Source organism: Rousettus aegyptiacus, unplaced genomic scaffold (genome assembly GCF_014176215.1).
Source record: "Rousettus aegyptiacus isolate mRouAeg1 unplaced genomic scaffold, mRouAeg1.p scaffold_m13_p_12, whole genome shotgun sequence".
Taxonomy (NCBI): domain Eukaryota; kingdom Metazoa; phylum Chordata; class Mammalia; order Chiroptera; family Pteropodidae; genus Rousettus; species Rousettus aegyptiacus.
In genome coordinates this window covers 51,780,128-51,803,750 of record NW_023416287.1, presented here as the reverse complement: position 1 = coordinate 51,803,750, position 23,623 = coordinate 51,780,128, and the positions used below count along the sequence as shown (strand labels likewise).

The window sequence follows — 23,623 nt, the reverse complement described above, 5'->3', positions numbered from 1 at the left end:
GCGGCAGAACCAGGACTATGACTCAGGTCTCTTGACTCCCACTCAATCCAGTGAGAATTTACCTCTGAGGAAAACCTTAGTCTTACTCAATCTCACTCATTTCTGAAGGAAATAAAACACAAAAGACTTACTACCTTCCAGAGTGTTTTTCTTCAAACTATCCCTACAATTTCCCCACATATATATTGACTCATTATATAGCCAAAACAACAACAACAACAAAAAGTGGATACTTGGCCACTTAAAATAATCCCACTTATAAATACTTTTCCCTCAGTGATCTTTGCTCGATCAAAGACAAAGCCTATTATTTCCTGCAATCATGCAGGTAACTGAAGAAATGTCTACTGATGATTCATGATTATCAACCCTAAAGGAGCCCTTAACATTTTCTTAGTCAGTGACCTGCTCACTCTTCTAACTGCTTTAAGTCACCTCCCTAACTCTCAGTTCCTTCTTCTCTCAGAGAAATTGAAGACTTCAGATAGCAGTGCCCTCTCCTTCTTCTATCCAACTCTACAAACCCAGCTATGTATGTGCCCAGCCTCTTTTCATCCTTTTAGTTACAGTAGAGAGGTAATCCTCAACCCACCTAATGCCAATCATCCCATCTGTCCTCAGATCCAATCCCCTGCCACCTTCTCAGATAAAATGCCACCATTATCTCTTCTATGTATTCTATGTATTCTGCTGGTCCCTCTCATCTGGATCCTTTCCGTCAACATTTAAACAAGCTCAAATAGGTTGCAAACAAAACCAGAAAACATGCCACACCCACTTCCAACTATAACCATATTCAGGGCCAGATTAGATCATTCAGAGAACCTAGGTATTAATGTATTCTTTCCCATATTTAATGCAAACATTAAAATAATGACAGAAAGCTCAATAAAATTATTAATTTTTCATGATGACTTCTTTAATTCCTTGTTTTCAAATTGTCAATTACTAAATTCTTTTCAAATTTGTTTTGTTTTGGTGCTTCTGCATACTAGGAGCTTTGCCTTAAGCATATCTCAATCTGCTAAATGGGTAATCCAGAATTTGCCATTCTCTCTTATATTCACAATCAAAATACTTGAATTTTCTGTAACTTGCATTTTCTTCCAACTATTCCATCGGTCTTCCTTAATCACTCCACCAAAAGGTCCAAGATATCTAATAGCTATTTTCCAGTCTAATCTTAATTGATCTCTTAGTAGACTTGGACTCTATTGGCTACCCTCTCCCTTTTGCACTACTCTTCTCTCACCATTTGTGCTTTCTCCTGGTTTTGCTCCTTCTTCTCTGACTGCTCCTCAAATTCATTTTCAGATTCCTCTCCTCCTAGAAGCCTTTACAAGTTAGAGAACTTAAGGGCTCTTTCTAGATCCTCTTCTGTTTTCACTCTGTAGGCTTTCTCTAGGCAATCTGGCCTTAAGGTTTCACTTAGGAGGACTACACAACTTATCGTTCAAATGAGAGCATTTTGAAAAGGGAAGTAAAGGTTCTATCAGCAATTATACCCAGATTGTTCAGGGCCAACTTGAATATATGGCCACCCTCTCTATATGCCAATGAGTCCCAAATTTATTTCCCTAGTGAAGACCTCTTCTCCAAGCCCCAAGCTCATAAATTGAATTGCCTACTCACTATACACACTAGGATTCATTAATTCATTCACTGAACAAATACTGAGTATTTGTTATGGGTCAAGCACTGTGTGTGATCAGATAAGGTTTCATTGAAAAGGTGACATTTAAGAAAAGACATGGAAAACAGTGAGAAAGCAATGAAAGTGGACATCTGAACAGAGGGGGGAAAAAAGTAAAAAGTCTCGTAAGTGGCAGTGTACATGGAATCTTTAAGAAATACCAATAACATCATGTAGGTGAGGCTGAGAGAAAAAAGGAAAAAGCAGAGATAAATAAGAGCATTAACAGGAGGTCCATATCATATAGGACCTTATAGGCAATTATAAGGACTTTGGCTCTACTCTGACTGAAATGAAAAGCCACTGGAGGGTTTTGAGCAGAGGAATGACATGATCTGATTTATGTTTGAAAAGTTCTGCTCTAGGTACGAGGTTGAGAAGATACTGAATGGAGAGTAAAGGCAGATGCAGAAAGCCCTGTTGGGAGGCTACTGCTGTAACCCAGCCAAGTAAATATGGTGTCTCAGACCAGAGCATCAGATGTTAAACTGGAGAAGAGTGATCAGATTCTGTATATATTTTGAAAAGGGAGCCAACAGTATTTGCTGATGGATTGAATATAGAGTTTGAGAAGAAAGAGAGAAATCAAGGATAACTTCCAGGTTTTTGGCCAGGACAACGGGAAAGATGAAGTTTCCATTTAATTAGATGGAGTAAACTTCAGAAGGAGTAGGTTCAGAAATGAGGATCAGAAACTCCCTTAGGGATATATTCAACTTGAGACATGCATTAGACATCCAAGAAGAGCTCTCAAGTTAGATACACTAGTCTAGAGTTCAAAGAAATGCCTAGGCTGTAGATAGAAATTGGGGAGTCTTCAGTTCTATATGTGGTACTTAATCTATGAGCCTGAACAAGATCACTAAGGAAGTGAATATAAAAAAGAGGTCAAAGAATTAAGATCTGGGCAGTCAATATTCAGAACTCAGGAAGATAAAGAGGAACCAACAAATGAGACTGAGAGGTACATCCAGAGAAATGGGAGTTAAACCAAGAGAGTGTGAAAGCAAGAAAAAAATGAGTTTTAAGGTGGCAAGAGTGATCACCTATATCAAATGCTACCAATAGGTCAGAAATTATCAGGATTAAAGACTGGCATGAAGGTCATAGTGACCTTGGTATATTCAGGATAAGTAAAGTAACAAGTATGAAAGTCTAATTGAAGTAGTTCAAGAGAGAATTGGAGGAGATAAAATAGGGACAGTGAATACAAACACTTCTTTTCACTGTTAAGGGAAAGAAAGAAAATGGACAGTAGCCATAGAGAAAAGCAAAGCGTCTGGTGGACAAGAGGAGTGATAATTCAGGGAAGAGAGGAGAGAATTTCCTGAGTATTGCCCTTGTCCCCAAGTGGTCCAATCCTAAGAGGAAATGGGGTCACAAGTGAAAAAGTTCTCCTTTGCTGGGGGTAAATTTAATTTATGTATGGTAAGGAGAGAAAAGGCAAAATAATGGATTTGGAAATGACCATCAAGGAGAGCTGAAGAGTGAGTACTAGTAAATGTTAGTATGATTTCTAGACATTTTAGGCACACTTAATATTAATGATCACATAAACTGAGCACATTCAGAATGATTTTGTGTTTTTCTCTAACATGGATACAACTAAGGAGCAAGTAGAGAACTGAATTTAAGAAGGATTGTGTTTTTTCCAAGAAGATAGAACGAAGTAAGAAGTCAAGGGAGTCAAGCATGTATGCAAAGGAATGATTATAATGGTGTCATGGAATGAATATAAATTTAATAAAGTGGTCAAAAGTGGGCAATGAGTGAATATAAGTTGAATAAAGTTGTCCTTCTCACAAAAGAAATGAGAAGCAATGAAAAAATAAGAGATCAATGGACGATAGATGCTAGTAGAAAAGCAACACTGGAGTAGGGGTATTAGAGAGTGTTACCTGGAAACATAAGAACTGGTAGTAAGAGGATGGTTGGAATTGAGACTAAGGAGGGTTACAGTAATTGATAATGGCAGACTCAACATGTCGAGGATGAAACCATGATCCTTTTCCAATGTTTCCTATCTTAGTGAATGAAACCAACAAGCTCTTATTTCACTGCATGCAGTACATTACTACATCTTGTCCATTTGACCCTTTAGAGAACTCCCAACGCTCTCACTTCTCTTCTCACCTGCTACTCTGATAATCCAAGCTACCAACATCCCTTGCTTGAACAAGCGCAGTAGCCTTTTAACTGGTCATCCCTCATCTGCTCTGACCCCAACTATAGACAGGGTAATCTTTTTAAGACAAACAATTAATCACGTCCCCCACTAATTAAAACTTCAGTGGCTTTCTATTGCTCTTAGGAATAAGACCAAAATTTGTCACATGACCTACAGGGTAACATAATTGTCTAGTTCCTGCCTCTTTCTCCAGCTCCATCTACACTGCTCTCATTCTCACTCACTCTATGCTGTACACACACTGAAATTTTTTAAGTTTTCAAATAGATCATGCTTCTTCTAACAACAGTCTTTGCCTCTTGCCTTTGTAAAAACCACTCATCTCTTCCCTTCTTCCAGTTAATGCCTTCGAATTATTTACATCTTTACATTTCATCTAAAGTACACTTTCTTCAAGAACCACTTCTCTAACTCCACAGTGTAAACTTGGGTCCCTTTTTGTATGCTCTATCCATGCTAATTATCTTTTTGTGTGCCGCCCTGATTTTCCTTAGCCATGGATCACCAGCTCCAGAATAGCAGCAATTGTGTCTGTTTTCATTCATTGTTGTGGCCCTAGTGCTGAGGACAATCCTGACACATAATTGGCAATTAGAATTTTTTTTCATAAATAATGGTGTTATTTGCATGTGTATGTTTAATGTTTCCTTTTTCCAGAAACATCTTGCTATGCCTTAAGCTAATCATCCTCATTAATTTTATCTCATATGTTCTAAAACCCATTTTGCTCAATTCAGTAAGAATTTATTTAATATGTACCATGCTTCAGGCATAAGGGATTCAGAAATTAGTGGGTATAATCTTTACTTTTAATTTGTATATTCTAGGATGGCAAATAGATATGTACACACACACACAAAAACTATAATTAATTCATCCAATACATAGGATTTATTAAATATCAAGATTTCTAGGTCATAGAAATATAGCAGTGAACAAACCCTTGTGGAGTTTATAATCTGGTGAAAATTATTCTGGAGGTATGTAGCACCATTGAGGAAGAAGCAACTAATTCTTCGATGAACTAGGGACCACGAGAAAGGCATAACAGAAAAAGCAATGAATAGAGGCTCACCAGGTAGATAATGAGACATGGAGCCAGAAGGCTACCTTACCACACTTTTTATTTTATCCTGAAGATTCATGTTTAATGTTTAAGCATTACAGTGGCATCATTGATTGGGTATTATAGAAAGATATTTGCAATGTGAAGGACAAATTATAGCAAAAACAACAAAAATGTTCTTTTGAAAACTATTCCAAAGTCTAAGGAAGAAATTATCAAGATCCATCTATGGCCATGCTACCCTGAACAAGCTTGATCCTGTCTGATCTTGGAAGCTAAATAGGGTCAGGCCTGGTTAGTACTTGGTTGGCAGACCACCTGGGAAGAACAGGTGCTGTAGGTGTAAAAATAAAAAAATAAGGGATTGTAAGATGACAAGGTCCTTGCAATCTGTGAGGTTAACCAGGGGATCCCTCACCTAAGAAAGAAAGAAAGAAAGAAAGAAAGAAAGAAAGAAAGAAAGAAAGAAAGAAGAAGGAAGGAAGAAGGAAGGAAGGAAGGAAGGAAGAGAAGGGAAGGAAGTAGGAAGGAAGGAAGGAATGAAATACTTACCTCCTCTACTTCCTTCCTCCATCCTCCTTCCTTCATTCCTGCCTTCCGCCCTCCTCCCTCCCTCCCTCCCTCCCTCACCTCCCTCCTCCCGCCCTCCCCCTCCTCCCTCCCTCCTCCCTCCCTCCCTCCTTCCCTCTTCCTCCTTCCCTCTTCCTTCCTTCGTCCTCCTCACTTCCTCCTTCCTCCTTCCTTCCTTCCTTCCCTTCTTTCTTTCCTTCCCTCCTTCCTTCCTCTCCTCCTCTTTCCCTTTCCTCTCCCTCTTTCCTCCCCTCTTTCCCCTCTTTCCCTCCTTCCCTCCCCCCTCCCCTCCCCTCCCTCCCCTCCTCCCCTCCCTCCCCCCCTCCACCTCCCTCCCCCCCTCCCCCTCCCTCCCCTCCCTCCCCTCCCCCCCTCCCTCCCGACCCGAAAAAGAAAAAATTACCAAGATCCAGAATAGGATAGTGGCAGTAAGAATAGAAAGGAGAGGATAGATTTCAGAGGTAGAATTTACTTATTTACCTTAATGGCTAAAAAAAGAAAAACTCTTAGATGAGAAGGTTTTTAACATGAATGGAAAAATGAGTTATAGAAGATATTGCTATATTCCTATCAAACATATTCCTTATTACTTCTGAGCACACAGCCAAATTATATATCATGATCTCCTTTACAGTTAGGTGTGGCAACATGACTAATTTTTGGTCAAAGAAATGTGAGTGGAAATGATGATCACCACTTCCATCACTTGATCTGGATATAATCAATAAAAATATCTTCCAATATATCTTCCATTCTCTTCCCCTATCAGCTGGAAGTCAATGCTCAGGGTAATCAAAAGAAGAGCCTCTGATAGCCCAGGCCCCTCAAGGGAAATCTCACATGCCCTTCCCTTTGACTGGACTTTACATTAGTAAGAAAGAAACATCTATTGTGTTAAGCCACTAAAATTTGGGGATTTACTCAGCAGCAAGGGTTAACCTAACTAATACAATAGTGATGCCATTAGCCAAGACAGAGATTCAGAAGCAGAAGGTGATGCTAACGTAAAGACAGAGACTTCAATTTAGGTCATATTTAGTTTGAAATCTTTTTGACATATCCAAGTAGCTGGAAATAGTGATCCAGAAATCAGGAGAGAGCTAGAGGCAAAGCTTTGAAAGTTTTTTGAAATATAAGTGACCATAGCTTTGGTCCAGATTGAAATAACATAGAAAGGATATAAAGAAGAAAAGATAAAAGATAAAGTTCTGGAATGAGTAATATCAGCATTTAAAGGAATGCAGAAAAAGGAAGAATCAGAAGATTAAAAGAACACTTTCTCAAAATTTTTCATGATCAGTATTTTTTACAATAAACCAAAATAAATGGTCTTAGAATTCTTTTTAGGGACCACTTAATCTTGTTAAACTGATAGTCATATAAACGATATTACTACATCTGCTATTAAACCTTTGTTTTCAATTAACTCCTTAATACTTTGCTTCCTACACTGAAATAATATTCAGTTAAACCATCCCTCCCACCTAAAATGCCAAAATACATTTAAATATTATACAAAGGTTTGAAACCAACAGATTGCCTCCAATGAATTCTCTGATACGTTTTATAATCTCTTTGGTTACGACATTGTCTTACCTGTATCAACTTTTTAATATTTAATCCCTTACACATGCATTATTCGTTTGATGCTATTAACAAAGCTGTAAAGTTGGTGAATATAGTTGGGGTTCCATACATCTGACAAATGATCAAAAGGGACCATTACCTTAGAATGGGGCTCATGTCAAAAGAGAGCCCATTCCAGGAGGCAAAAGAACTATCTCCCAAGGATATCTTCAAAAAAAAAAAAAAAATGTCCATTTAAAAATGCTATTTCAATCCCATAGGTTATCCATTCATCAAGTCCCTGTTGTTTATGAGTCTCGCAAATCATTTTACTGTGACATCAGGGAACATCCTACTTCCTGACTCACAGTTTGAGTCATTGCAAATGATCCCCCAAAGAGAGTGAGCAAATGATAAAGGGTGTATCCTGAACAACAAAAACAACCATTTATTTGATAGTCACACTATCCTTTATCATAAGTGCTTTTAGCAATTTCAAATATATTCTGATTAATTCCTCACTAATAGAGAAGAGTTATGCATTTACTGTCTAAAGGAAGTAGCTATTTTGAAATATTCCTGATTTAACTTGTTTTCTAAAAAAAAAAAACTCAGTCAAATAAAAACTAACATTCAATGAGTTCTCATAAATGTCAACTTTTGTTTAGGTCATCTCTGATATTATCTTAAAATATTATTCTAAATGATCAAATTTCTAGCTGATTTTATGTGTCAACCTGGTAAGACTATGGTCAAACAGTAGTTTACATGTTGCTATGAAGGTATTTTTTGGATATGATTAATATTTACAATCAGTTAATTTTAAGGTGAGCAGATTACCCTCTATGATGTGGATAAGCCTCATTCAATAAGTTGAAGGCTTTAAGAGCAAAGACCAAAATTTCCTCCCAGAAAAGAATTCTGCCCGCAGAATAGAAATTCTGCCTGAGCTTTTGGTCTTTGGGTTCAGAACTTTGACATTGACTCTTACCTGAATCTTCGGGCTAACAGTTTATTCTACAAATTTCAGATTTGCCAGTCCCTACTATGGCAAAATCATCTCCCTTTCAATAAATCATAGACACTTAACATTTTCTACTACAAACTTGGCCATGTCCAAAGCTGGTATGTACTGTCCTTCAATGTATTTTCTCTTGTCTTTTTAAATATTGAGAAGTTGTTAGAACCACAAAGGGAAAAAAAACCACAAGCAGTCCTTGTCCTTATTTGTTTGTTATAAGAAATTTTTTTGATAGGATACACTTGAAAGATGATTTCCTATAGGAACATATCAATAAATATACCCTTGATTCATGAAGATTTAGAAATGAATAAAAGAAGAATGTATTAGGGTTCTCCAGAGAAACAAAACCACCCTTACGACCTCATTAAACTTTAACTGCCTCCCTAAATGCCTTATCTTCAAAAACAGTCACATTGAAGGTTAGGGCTTAACATATGAAATTGAGGGATAGGAGAGGTGAAACAATTCAGTCTATAACACATATTAAAAAACTAAAAAAAAGTAAAGGAAAGAAAATTAAACCCAAAGTTAGCAGAAGGAAATAACAACAATTACAGCAGAGATAAATAAAATGGAAAATAGAAAAATAGAATCAATGAAAACAAATGTTTGTTATTAGAAAAAAAATCAATAAAATTGACAATTTTAGCTAGATTGAGAAAGAAAAAAATAAAGAAGATACAAATAACTAAACTCAGAAATAAAAATGGGGACATTACAATAATTTTATAGATATAAAAATAAAAATAAAAGAATGATATGTATGAATAATTATTCACCAATAAATTAAACAAAGTGGACAAATTCCTAGAAACACACAAATTACCAAAACTGAATCAAGAAGGAATAGAAAACCTGAACAAATCTATGACAAAAGATTAAATCAGTGATTTAAAAAGAGCAAACAAATCAATAAACAAAAAAACAAATAAATAAATTACTCTAAACCCGTTCATGTCCGGGACCAGATAGCTTAATGGTGAATTCTACCAAACATTTAAAGAATAATTAACACCAGTCCTTGTCAAACTCTTCTAAAAAACAGGACAGGATGGAACACTTCCTAACACATTCTGTGAGGCCAGTTTTACCCTAATACCAAAGAAACTTCAAGAACGGAAAACTACAAACCAATGTTTCTTATGAATATCAATGTAAATAACCTCAGCAAAACCAACAAACTAAATCCAGCAGATATTTAAAAAATTATACATCATGATCAAGTGGTATATGCGCAAGTGGTTAACTATATGAAAATCAATATTATAACCACATTAATAGAATAAAGAAGAAAAAACACATGATCATCTCAGTTTGATGCAGAAAAAAAACATTTGACAGAATTGTATACTTTTCTGTGATTAAAAAAAAAACACAATAAATTAGGAATAAAGGGAAATTTCCTCAAGTTGATAAAAGGCATATACGAAAACCCCAAAACTATCAACATGTGTTATAGTGAAAGGCCAAAGTTTTCACCCCCAAATTAGGAACAAGTTCTATTGTTTTGGAAGTTCTAGCTAGAGAAATTAGGCAAGAAAAAGATATAAAAAGTATACAAATTGAAAAGAGGTAAAGCTATCTGTATTTTCATATGACATGATCCTATATATAGATAACTCTAAAGATCACACACACACACACACACACACACGCACACTAATACGGCTGACTAATTTAGCAAAGTTCAAGAGTATACGGTCAAAACATAAAAATCAGCTGTATTTCTATATATGAACAATAAGTACTCCAAAAAGGAAATTAAGAAAAAAAAATTGCATTTATAACATCCAAAACCATAAAATACCTAGGAATAAGTTTAATCAAGCACACAGTACACTAAAAACCATAAAATATTTCAGAAAAAATTAAGGATCTAAATAAATGGAAAGCTACCCCTTGTTCTGGATATGGAGACATAATATTATTAAGATGACTACCAAAAATGATCTACAGACTAAATTCAATCTCTATCAAAACTCCAATGGCCTTCTAGGCAGAAATGGAAAAGACTATCATCAAATTAATGTGGGATTGTAAGGAGCCCCAAATAGCCAAAACAATATTTAAATAGAAGAACAAAGTTAGAGGATTCAACTTCCTGATTTCAAAGTTGCTACAAAGCTATAATAATCAAAACAGTGTGATACTGGCATACAGATAGACATACAGATCAATGGAACAGAATAGGCAGTTGATTTTCTACAAGTATGCCAATGTTATCCAGCAAAAAATAGTCTCTTCAACAAATGATCCTGAGACAACTAGATATCCATATGCAAAAGAATGAACTTTATATCATATTATAGATAAAAATTAACCTAAAATGTATGAACAAACTAAGTACAAGAGCTCAAATCATAAATCTTTTAAAAGAAAACATAAGGGTAAGTCTTAATGATGTTGGATTTAGCAATGGATTCTTCAATATGATATCAAAAGCATAAGCAACAACAAAAAATAGATAAATTGGACTAAGTTTTAAAACTTTTGTACATCAAAGGCAATTATCAAGAAAGTGAAAAGTCAACCGACAGAATAGGGGAAAATATTTACAAATCATATGTCTGACAAGGGTGTAATATAGAAAGAACTCTTACAACTCAACAATAAAAAGACAAACCAGTTTAAAACTGGGCAAAGGATCTGAATGAACCTCTCCAAAGAAGATATACAGATTGTCAAGAAACACATATATGAAAAGATACACAACATAATTAGTCATTAGGAAAATAAAAATCCAAACCACAATAATGTACCACTTGACATGCACTAGGATGGCTATACCTTTTTATTTCTTAATGGAAAATAGAAGTGTTGGTGAGGATGTCAAGAAATTGGAACCTGTCTATTCCTGTTGTGAGTGTAAAATAGTTCAGCCAATGTGAAAAATAGCTTGGCAGTTTGTCAAAGAGAGTTAAGCTTAGATTTACAATAAAACCAGGAATTTCACCACAAGTATATATCCAAGAGATGAAAACAAGTGCTCAAACAAATACACATACACATATGTTCAAAGCAGTACTATTCACAATAACCAAAACATGGAAGCAGCCCAAATATCCATCAACCTAATAGTGGATAAACAAATTGTGGTATATACTTATAATAGAATGTTATTTGGCAACAAAAAGTAATAAAGTACTAATATATGCTACAATATGTGGAACTTGAAAACATATAGTAAGTGAAAGAAACCATACACAAAAGTCATATACTGAATAATTCCATTTATAGGAAATATGCAAAACAGGAAAATTCACACGAAAAGAATACAAATTGGTCGTTACCAAACCGGGAAGCAGAGGAGAATGGAAGCAACTGTTTAATGGGCACAAGATTTCCTTGAGGGTGATAAAATTGTACATCATGAATGTACTAAATGCCATTGAATTGCTCTCTTTAAAATGGTTAATTTTATTTTATATGAATTCCACCTCAATTTTTAAAAATTAGACATAAAAGAAGAGATTCTTGAAATAATGCCCCTTTTGTAAATTATAGCTTCCAGGAGGATTTTTCTAGTGTTAAATTCCTGAAGTTTTAGAATTTCTCCTCTAGAGGACTTTAAAATAAAGTAATAATACTACTTAACATTTTGAGCCCTTACAGTGTATCAAGCATTATGTTAAAAGTTTTATATATATTATATCCTTTAAACTTAAGTATAGCCATCACTACATTTATTTTAAAGTGAAAAAGTGAGGTATAGAAAGGTTAAATTGCTCTAAGTCACACAGACAGGAGATAAATGAACCTCAGATGAACATTTAGCTATTATCTATTCTTTAGTTTAGCAACATAATTAAACATTTGTTCAAGTATAGTTTATTGAGTGCCTGTTAAATTTTGTTTTTCTATGTAATACAGGTAACACTGATGATACAAAAGATTTTTTGAAACATGTGGGTAAACATTTTTAATAGGTATGTGACTTAAACTGTACTAAAATAAATATAAATTAGACATCAAAACTATGTCACAGACAATACTACTTAGGATAATTGATTTAAATAAAAATATTAAAAATAACAGTTGACACTTATTGAGCATTTACTATTTGTTAAGTACTATTCTAAGGAAGGGCTTTACCATATTGATATATATACTCATTTATTTAATCAATTATTAATACATTACTTGTATATCAACATTATGAAGGTGCTACTCATATGACTGAAGTGTAGAAAAAGCTGATATAATTAAAAGATACAGCTTTTGGAATTGGAAAGACCTGAATTTAATTCTGAGCTGTACCAGTTAATAACTGACATGGACCAGGAAACTAACCGTTGTTTCCTGTTAGAACATCTGTATCCAAAAACATTAGATTATCAAAATAGCCAGACTTATTTTTTAAATAACTAAACTTCTAGAAATAAAAATATATATTGTCAAAATTAAGAATTCAATGGATAGGTTTAACAGTAGATTTAAAGCAACTGAAGAGAAAATTAGTAAAATGAAATAGCTCAAAGAATTTACCCAAAAGTAACAGAGAGTCCAGTGTCTGGTAACCCTGAGATAAGAAAAGGAGAAGCTATAATAAGAAGATCTAACTCATAGCTAATATGAGTCCTAGATGCAGAAAATAAAAAAGAATAAAAAGAAGCAATATTTGAACATAGAACGGCTGGAAAATTTCCAGAACCAAAGTCAGAAATCTACAGATATAGGAAGCACAAAATTTATTAAATAAACTAAATAGAAAGAAATCCTTCTCTAGACACATCAGAGTGAAACCATAGCCCCCGAGACAGAATCTTAAAAGAAGTCAGAGGCGTAAGGAAGGCTGTTAAGAGCTCAACAAACTGATCCTAAAATATATAAAGAAAGGCAATGACCCAAGAATAGCCAAGACTCTTATGAAGAAGATCAATAGGACCTACCCTATACAATATAAAAATTTATTATGAAGCTCTATAAATTAAGATAGCTTGGTATTTGTTGAAGTACAGTCCAAAAGACAAATGAAACAGAATAGAAAGCCCCAAATCACAAATATATGTAAAAAGATGGCATAGCAAGAAAGTGAGTAAAGGAGACGCTATTTAATATTGTTGAAACAAATGATCGGTCATTAAAAAATAGTTATTGGATTTCCATCTCACAAAATTTAATCCAAATTAAGTCTAAAATTGAAAAGGTAAAACTTTAAAAGTTAGAAAAAAATATAGGATATTATTTTTCTGATCTTGGGATTGCGAGAGTTTTTTTTAAAGCAGGCATTTAAAAATGTTAAATGCAAAATGAAAGATGGATAAATTCAACTAAATTAAAATAATAACTTCTACTCATCAAAAGATACACACACAAAAAAACTAAGAAAGCGAATCGCAACCTTGAGGAACACATATTCAATCCATATAAGCAACAAAAAGTTCATGTCCAGGGTATATAAAGAACAAATTGATAAGAAAAAAAAATGAACTAGGTAAAATGCATGAATAAGCATGGCATAGAAAAAGAAAATTTAATGGTCAAAAACCATGAAAAATGCTCAAACACGTTAGTAATCAAGGAAATGTAAATTAAAAGAACTAATTAGATAATTAGATAAAATATTTTTCCTACTAGATTGGCATATTTAAAAAGTCTGAAAATACCAAGTGTTTGTGAAAGTGTAATTTGGTACAACCATTTTAAAAACAATATAGAATTATCTTGAAAAGTTTAACATTCATATCTCCTCTATTCCACTCCTAAATGTAAGCTCTAATGTAATTCTTAACATGTGAACCAGAATGCATGCACAAGAATAATCATATTATTGTTTGCAATAGCAAACAGCTGGAGACAATCCAAATGTCCACTATCAGGAAAATGAACATAGACTATGGTATATTAACATATTATCAATAAAAAGAAATGAACTAACGCTGCAGGAATGACACAACTTGAAGAAATTTTAGAAACTAGTCTTGAATTAGTGAAGCAAATTACAAAAATCTAAAGTAGTCTTATATTTTTTATGAAGTTCAGAAATAAGCAATACTAAGCAAATGCTATATAGGTATAGATAATTATAAAACCATATTTAAAAAAAAAGTCAGATTAACACGCATTTCAGGATACTGGTTAGCTTGGGAAACATGGGATATGGGAGTACCACACATTAAATTGAACATTCTAGGCCTTATTCTAGGTCATAGATTCAGACTCATTTATTTTATTAATTAGCTTCATAATTTAAATATATACATTGCATGTTTATTAAACATCTATCACATGTCTGGCAATTTTTAAAATGTATTTTATAATATATGTGCAAAAAAAATATATGGCAGGCACATCCTGACTGTTTTGAGCACGAATGCCCAGTCTTATATTTGAATTAGTTTTATAATGAATATTGAGGACAATGGAAGAGTTCATTTCGGCTTTGAAACTTTAAATGACATATTGATACTATCTGTAGCTCCAGGGAAATTCCATAAATTATACAGACTCAGTAAATGGCTTTCCTTTTTTTATATGAATTGAATACGATGACACGTTATCTTTTTCCTTAGGAAAAAAATTGATTTCTGGCTAAAAAGGAATAGAATACTACAGATTCTTCAGATTAAGCCTGAAATTTAAAATGCAGTCTCAACTAAGCTGTGGATTCATCCTTTGGGGTTTCTGAAACTCCCTTTTGGTAATTAATATGCTAAAACAACAACAACAAAACCAAAAAAACATATTTCTTTCATAGTTCCTTAATTTTTTCTTTCAGTTTACTAGATTTTATTGTTTTCCTTTATAAAAGCAATAATCACTTTATTGTTCCACAATAAAGACATATAAAGTAAAAAGTTTACCACCCAAAGATAACCACTTTTCGTTGTATGATTTTTTCTTTCTTGAGGTACATATATTTTAAATAATTGATATCGAATCGTTTTGCATTTGCTTTCGAAAGTATTTAACGCAGTTTATGACCTGTGGTTTCATTAGGAAAGATATTTTATCAATACAAAGTAGTCTCCAACAGTAAAATACCAAATAAATCAATTAAAAATCGCAATCAAAACCTACCACATCAATGTAAATGACAAATGAAAGATTCTAGCGGAAGGTATTAGCTTTCCTTTCTAAAAACTCCTAAATTATATTATTTAAAGTAAATGTTACTACTCATCAATATGTTATTTGAGTTTCTTAGTCCCTCAACCGCATAGCAGTACCCCCCTTCTTGAAATTTGCTACTCACCGATTTACCTAAGGTGTTCCTTGCATGGGATGGTTCACGGGAACGATCTTTGAGTGCCTCAAATTTGGTCACAGTGGGACAAAGACCTAGAGGTCCCAGATACTGATAATGGTTTTTGGTAGAGTTTGTCCACTCAATAAAGGAATATGCAGCTGGGGATGACTTTTAAAAATTGCTGGTTGCACACACACACACACACACACACACACACACACACGTTTGTCTTCTTTAACTAGCATATCACACCGACGGAAAAAATACGAGACTGGTTAGGTAGGAAGGAAGTGCTTTAAGACAGCGCCTGTAAATGGTGGCTCAATTGGACTAGATTTCATATGTTCCTTTCATTAATATAAATATAAACGGCATTAATCTAGACATGGTCCTTTCTCATCCAAGGATTCTGCGCACCACCTGAAGTTTAAGACCTGGCATTCATGATGCATTCCCCCACTGTTCCACCAACTTTGTAGCCCAAGTAAGTTTGTATATTCTGAGCTGACTTTTGTCCTCAGGAAAACACAAACATAAACATGGGCTTTTGGAGGGCGGAGAGCGGGACGGGGTGCTGGCGGGAGTGGGCCTAGCATACTGTCAGGTTGGAAGCCCCGCAGGTTAAATCTATTCTGAAGGCACGGAGGGCTTTATTAAAACTGCCTCCTCTTAGCTGTGAGGCCTTGGACATAACACGTGAAGAGCCCAGAATACGGAATATAACACACATTATAACTAAACGGCACCTTGAGGAGGAGCCGCGTAAACCGCAGCCTCTCAAGGATCCAGGCTGTCCAGCCGGCAGCTTCTCCTTTAAACACCTGCGGGCCCGCCCCGCGGAGGAAGCCTCCCGGAAGTCACTGCGCGCTGCCACGAAGTGAGATTCCTCCGCCGACCGCAGCGCTTGGTCCTGCGGCTAAATACCGGTCTGCCCTAGATTCTTCCCCTCCCGCCCGCCTTCTCAAATGTGCTGTCTGCCGCTTCTCTGGCCAACAGACCCACGACCCTTTCCGCCGGCACCGGGACCTGAGCCCGGTCTGTTCTGCTGGAACCCGACCGTGCCGCCGACGGGGTCCGCCCCCGACACGCACTTCCGTCGACGCGGTGGCAGGGACTGAGCCGGGAGGGGAGCAGGGCGAGCGGCCGGCGGCGGTGGACGCGCTGGCGGTCATGATGCAGGACCTTCTGACCCAGAACCATGCCTCGAGCAGGCAGAACAAAGATCTCATGAACCAGGTGCGGCGGCTACTGTGCGAGAAAGCCAACCTACTGGCCCAGGTGCGTCCGCCGGCCTGCCCCGTGCCCTTTCCCGAAACGTTTACAGGCGACACCGCCCGGCTTCCCGAGTTTTTGACCCAGGCCGTCTCTTACGAGGTTCTTTCTTCGAGGCCAGATTCTCGAACGACACCCTAAAGGTGGCATTTTTAATCAGCCGCTTCTCTAGGGCGGCAGAGGAGTGGGTAGTAACCTACCTACATTGAGAGGGAGAGCCCCATCTTAAGTCATTACCTGGGCTTCGTGGACGCGCAGAAACGGGCCTTTGGCAGGAATGGTTAGAAAACAACCGAGCCTGGACCCCTCGTGTCTTGACGGATGGCAGCGAGCCACTGCTCTCCGCACAAACTAGGCCCTGCTTGGCTTTGATTCACAAAGAGCTCTCCAGGTCCCAGCTGCTGGGCCCCAATAGTTGCTTAGAAAGTTTGGCGGCCGCTTGCTTCTACCATCCCACTGCCTTTGCAGTCCGCCCAGCAAATCAGTCACAGGCTAGGGCCTGTTAGAAATTAAATGGACCACCCAGGATTACGCCCCTTCCATCTGGGAAGACTGTTGCTGACCGTCCTTGAAAATCAGGGCCAAACTGGGAAGTGCCTGAGTTTGCCACACACCCACGGACACAGATTTGGATAGCTCAGGTTCCGAGACAGCGTCCAGGGTTAGTGTGTAGTGTGCCTGGCAGCCAAATTTTGACCTTTTTCCTCCTAAGAACCAGTTTTACACATACTTCATTTCTGTTCTAAAAAGACAAGATCACAGATTGTGCATTTGGTCAGAGAAATTCAGGCACTGGACACTACATGGAAAAAAATATTTACTTTTAAAAATTTAAATATATATGTCTTACATTACCATATACCAAGTATTCTTGGTGTTACAGGAGAAACAAAGATGAATAAGACAAAATAGATGTCCTCAGAAACCATTGTGTTCTGATAAAAAAAAACTTTGAAGTGCATATTCTAATGTCTGGTAAAATAATGCTTTTGTGTGTAAAGAATGGCAGATTTTTTTTTTAATGGCCTTTTTTATTTTTTGCCCCCTAGTTTAAAAATATATGTTAAAAACATGCAACTTAGAAAGGAGACAGAAAACCCACTTGAGCAATTTTTATGTTTGCTGCTGAATCTGGTAAGGATGGTGTTTTTTAAACTGCAGGTTAACTGGTGGCAAAAAAAAAAAAAGGTATATTCTTTGAATTGTATCCACTTGGCTTCATTTCTTTGTTATATAACTTAGCTCCCTCATTTTTTTTTTGTAAATTACATTTCGGGCCTGTTTTTCTATAATTAAAGGCATTACTTGATCATTAAAATCTGGTTCAAAATTCTGTGATTCTTACATAACCAAAGAACAGGAAGGAAATGGAAGGAGTCACTGAAACCTTCTAAGGAGAAAAATTCATAACTTTTCTTACAAGTCCATGGGTTTTATTATTTTGGTAATCAATACAATCTCACTAAAATGTCTTCTTGAATTCCTGGTTAGGCATCTTCATATTCAGAAAAACTAATCACTGCTTCCTTGGACAATTTATATGAGGACCATAGGAAAAACCTAATTATATTTTTGCAAGGTGTGATTAAAGGCAGGTTATAGCAATTATTTTATCATTGCTAGTTAGCATTAAAAGAGTTCTTAAGGAGACTGGGTCTCTCAACATGACCTCTTATATACCACACTTTTGTAGCACATGTGTACTAACAAACTGAATCTTGGGCCTACTGGCTGATGATTTCAAAGCAGTGTTTTTCTGACAGTAAAAAAATCTACAGATGATAGCACCAAAATATTTTTTCAATAAACTTCACAAGAGCACATATTTGATAGGATACAAAAACTTCCTAATGGAAGTATCAAGACATAATTAGTCAAATAGAGCATGAAAAAATGTAACTCAAGTCAAAATATCTCATAATTTTCTTTAGCTACCTCTTTTTTGTTGAGGATCACTAGATCACCAAAAGTAAATATGAGAAGAAAGTACTTGAGGCTTGCTCATAGTTACACATAGAGAAAGGAGTAGGGAGAGAAGGTCACTGGTAAATGATCCACATTAGATTTTTGCACAGCTGAAATCAAGTCATAGGAGGTTATGATCAAGTCATTGTTTTCTTTAGTCTTCTGCTGAATGATCTCCAGGGAATGGTTCCTCATTGGTTCTTTATCAGGCTCACTTAGATGGGCAACAGGCTACTGGGACCTTCCTCAGGACCTGAGCAATGTCCCCACCTGCTAGATTTTCTCTCCTGAGTGGGCTTTTAATGCTTGGTATCTGACCTTAACATTTGAATTCATAATATGTAATCCTCAGTATACTTCTTCAGCTATTCTTCATTCTCAGGATAGCCTTCGATCCTTTATGCTTCTCAAATCCCTTGAAAAGGTCAGAAAAAGATGTGTTCATGAAGTTTGTATCTAGTAAGTTGAAGTGCTTTCAAACCTAGATTTCAGTTTTGACAAGTTCCTTCTGTTTCTGAGCTGCCTTCATCACCAGGAGTAGTCCCTAAAAAAAAAAAAAAATGTCCATAACTTTCCCCATTTCCAGGCATTTTATGTGGAGCTCCTCACATTTGCTTTCCAATTCCAGATTTTCTATTTGCATAGCTTTAACCATCATGTCCAGGTCCTTCTGGGTAAGCTGCAGTATATCTATTATGGGACCAATAGACAGACAGCCCGAGGACACATGGGGGAAGAGTCCATCACAGGAATGTCCAGAGCTCCTAAGAAATCAAATGCCTTGCTTTAGGTGAACTTCCTCAGGAAGCCTTGGTATCATGAATGCTGTTTGTCTCCTGGGACCACAGAAACCAATTTATTAGGGCTTTCTTTCAGTAGTGTGTCAAATGTGAGGTATAAAAGACCTTACTCAAAGCAGACTCTTTAAATGAGGATATTTTAAGCTGCTTCAAATAGTCCATCTCAGCCCTGGTGCCTAGAACTTCAGCTGGTACTCTGAAGCTCTTCTGTCTGAGGTCCATGGCAGGCCCTGGCTTGTACTGAGGGGAGCAGGGCTCACTGCCTAAACTGCTTATGTAAACTGATGCACTCGAAGAATCCACTGTTCCTCACCCGCTGCTCTCAAGACTATCCTCTGAAAGTATCTTTTTATCCTCAAATGATTCCAATTTGCATCCAAAATTGAGGAACACTGATGAAGGCTAGATTAGTCCCCTAGTAGAGAGTCTGGAGCCCGTGTGGAAAATGACACCATTTTCTAGTTTCTCAAGTTTGGTGTATATGACTTGACTTTTGCACATTTTGTGACTTTCCGGAAAATCAGGCAATTCTTCATATATTAGAGAATGTACTCCAGCCAAATGAGCATATTTTTTTATAATGCTTTTGCTTTTATTTCCCTCCATGATGCAGGTTAAGATTTGACTAGGTGAACCTAAGGTTCTAATATCTTTATTTCAAACATCTTAATTTCTTGAGTTAATTGAAGGTAATGTGCTAGCAGAGCAGGTGACTGCCTATGTAATGCAAATTTTAGATAACTATTAATTCAGGTCAAATAAAATCCTCTTACCTAGATCCTTTTAAAATGGTCTGCTCTCAACAGTTCTCTACAGCAGCAGTCCCCAACCTTTTTGGTATCAGGGACCATTGCTCCTATGAGATTGTAATGCCTCATGATCTGAGGTGGAGCTGAGATGGTGAAACTAGCGCTGGGGAGCAGCTGCAAATACAGATGAAGCTTTGCTCTTGCCCACTGATCACCTCCTACTGTGTGGCCCAGTTCCTAATAGGCCACAGGCAAGTACCAGTTCTCAGCCCAGGGTTAGGGAGCCCTGCTCTATAGTGATTCTCCAGCTTTAGGGAGCATCAGCATCACTTGAGGGGCTTATTAAGAAAACAAATTGCTTGGCCCTACCTCCAGAGTTTCTAATTGATTAGGTCCGGGTGGGGTGCATTTCTAAAGTTCCTAGGTGATGCTCATGCTGTTGGTGTAAGGGTAAAACAAATTAGAAATAAGAAAAATATGCTAAGCGAAATAAGCCAGACAGAAAAAGTTGAAAACCATGTGATATATATATATGGGATATAAACCTAAAAGCAACAAACAGGACAGACTCGCGGATGTGGACAATAGACTAGTGATTACTGAAGGGGAGGGGGGAAGGAGGGAGGTAGATGGGGAGAAAGGGGTCAAATATGTGGTGACAGAAAGAAATCTAACTATGGGTGATGAACATACAATGAAAAATATGTATGACTTATTGTTGAATTGTACACTTGAAACTTACTAGGTTTCTTAATATGCCCACAAATTCTTTCTCTTCTTTTCAAAAGGTAGAGTTTAATTTACTTTCCCTTATTTGTGGGCCTGACTCAGTGATTTGCTTCTAGTGAGTAGAATGTGTCTGAAGTGATGGTATATAGATTCTAAGACTAGATTATAAAAGGTATGTTGGTATCTCCTGGATTCTTAGCTCCAGGCAAAGTCAGATGCCATGTTGACAGGACTCTAAAACAGCCCTAAAAGAGTTCCATGTGGTTAAGGAATTGAGGCCTCCAAGAGCTGATATAAACTTGCCAAGTAAGGGTACCATCTTGGAAGAAGATCCTTGAGTCCCAGTCAAGCCTTCAGAACATGGCAGCCCAGCCAACATCTTGACTGAAACCTCAGAAAAGACCCTAGGCCAGAAGTAGCTAGTAAGCTATGCCTGAATTCCTGACCCATGATTCCTGTGGAATCATATATGTTTATTTTAAGCCACAAAGTTTTGGGATATTGTTATGCAGCAATAATGATACATACATGATCAAACTGATACATTATGGGTGGAGAAAAAAAGTTGCAACGATGGAATAACAGGAGAAGGTGTTAGTCTTACAGCACTACATCTGGGCTCTGATTTAGTTACTGCATGTGACTGGGGAGGAGGGAGCACATTTCAAGGTGTGACTCGACTCTTTTCTTTCCAGGGTTCTTACTGTTGGGACATACACAAAAGGACAGATTGACAAATGAAAATAAAGTAGCATTACTGATTAATTCCTAGACAAACACCCTGTACTGTAGGACTTCTAATAGACTTGGGGACTACATGGGATTTCATACATCTCTTCGGGATTTTAGGCAGCTGAAGTCTGGATTGCAATAACTCAAATGAGAAAGGAAAGGGTTTGGGTCTAAGGAAGAAGCAACAGAAGTGGAAAGGAGGGGATAGATTTGAAGTATGTTTTAGAGATAGAAACAACAGGCCTTACAGATAAGATGTGGGACGTATTTCTTCCCCTCTCCCATTCAGGAATATTGGAAGTTCCATTTCCATTTTTCTACATCCCCTTTCTTGTTCCCAAGGGAGGAGGAGGGATAAAGTGATCTGGTCAGAGCTCCTAGTCTTTAGACATCTTTTTCCCTGTGGGTGGGATCTGGAGACACACTTCCTATGCTCAGGCAGAGCTTGTCCTCTGGTGCCTGTTACTCTGCAGCATGGCACTATGCCAGTAGGCTCCTAACTACATCTAATTTTACTCTCTTCCAGTCCATTCTCCACACTGGTCATGGTTTTTTTGTTTGGTTAATTCCCCAAGTAGTTCATTTGCTTACCTAAAGAGGCTGGAAGTCTATTTTTGGCCTACAACAATGGGGATATTAGTAAAAAGCTTTTCCAGTCAAGTTTGTTCTTTGCTTTGATGCATGGATGGCATTGCCATTATCATGATATGATACTGCATACATCTCAGATTTCTCTCACGGGAGTTCATTGTTTGAAGCCACTCCGTTGTCAGGTGACTGTAAATATCTGCATCTAAATAAATAAAGTCACGTGCAATCTCCAGTTGTCTTAAAAATGAAATATATATATATATATATATATATATATATATAGGTTGATAGAGATATTTTCTATTTTTAAAAGACTTGTTAAAAATGAAACCAAAAATCTTCATTACAAGTTATGAAAAAAGCATTGACTGACCTTTGAAGCTCAAGTAAGCTCAAAAAGAACAAGATAATTAAAGAAGACTAAAAGTCCAAAAAAAATATATGAAGTTTGACTAATGAGCATGTTTAAAATAAATAATGTATCTTCATGAGTTACTGATTCTCTTACAATTCATGAATGCTGAGAAAAACAAAACAAGGAATGATATGTAAAAGGTCATCAAAAGCAAGGAAGATACCACCAGCTCATTGTATATCTTGTAACATTAAAGTTCTAGAAGAGCAAAAAACAAAAAGCAAAAAGGGAGATAACAGAAAGAGGTCTGTACTTGGTTGAATAATGTCTCCTTAAATTTCACATCCACCCAGAATACGATATTATACAACAATAGGATCTTTGCAGATTTAATTAGTTAAATTAAAATGAAGTTATACTGAATTACGGCGAATCCCATATCTAATATGATTGGTGCCCTTATAAGAGGAGGAGAGAAAGAGACACAAAGAGACAAAGGGAGGAAAAGTATGACAACAGAGGCAGAGATTTGGTGATGAGACTGCAAGCCTAGGAAAGCCAAGGATTGCTGGCAACCACCAGAAGGGAGGAGAGAAAACAGATTCTTCCCTAGAACCTCAGAGGGAGTATGGCTTTACTGACTTTAATTTCAGACTTTAGGCCTCTAGAACTGTGAAACAATATATTTTTGTTCTTTTAAGCCACCCAGTTTATGGTACTTTGTGACAGCAGTCCTATTAACTAATATAGGAGCCAACACCAAAACAATTTAAATTAGTATTTAATTTCAGAAAGTAAATAACGCCTTAAAGAAAAGAACAAGGAAAGATCATGGTGACCAGAACCATGATTCCTAACTTAAATATTGAATTCAATGTTTGTCAAAATCTGTGAGCCACATATCTTTTAAGTCATAAGTAACCCTATATTTGAACAAATATACAATCATCCACTAGAAGTCTAAAGGTTCTAAGATCTAAGGTTGATGAAAAGGAGAACTTTTTTAAAGTAGAGACCTCAAGTTACTTGTTAAGAAAACAAATAATAAATAACCATGGATAAAAGAAGACATATTATAAAATAGTTCATTAGGCTATAGTTAAGGTCCAAAGAAGAAAATACTAATTATAATGA

General features: G+C 36.5%; 1 protein-coding gene, 1 long non-coding RNA gene and 1 pseudogene across 3 annotated transcripts in view; 1 reads left to right on the top strand and 2 right to left on the bottom strand.

Annotated features, from left to right (window-relative positions):
- The window catches only part of AKAIN1 (A-kinase anchor inhibitor 1), a 75,610-nt gene extending 58,565 nt beyond the window's left edge, over nucleotides 1-17,045 (bottom strand). The window contains exon 1 of one of the 2 annotated variants that reach the window (XR_004953674.1): nucleotides 16,806-17,045. The gene's annotated coding sequence lies outside the window, so the exon portion shown is untranslated. Of the gene's footprint in view, nucleotides 1-15,302; nucleotides 16,182-16,805 lie in introns of those variants that run through there. The other variant, XR_004953673.1, reaches the window with a different exon arrangement.
- Nucleotides 5,172-5,290, top strand: LOC118610471 (annotated as a pseudogene).
- A 327-nt stretch (nucleotides 17,046-17,372) lies between the features above and the next one.
- LOC118610028 lies at nucleotides 17,373-20,596 on the bottom strand. The gene is made up of 2 exons (XR_004953675.1): nucleotides 20,452-20,596; nucleotides 17,373-19,077 (listed from the first exon to the last, which is right to left on the bottom strand). It is a non-coding gene; the product is annotated as an uncharacterized LOC118610028 (long non-coding RNA).
- Nucleotides 20,597-23,623: the final 3,027 nt, after the last annotated feature.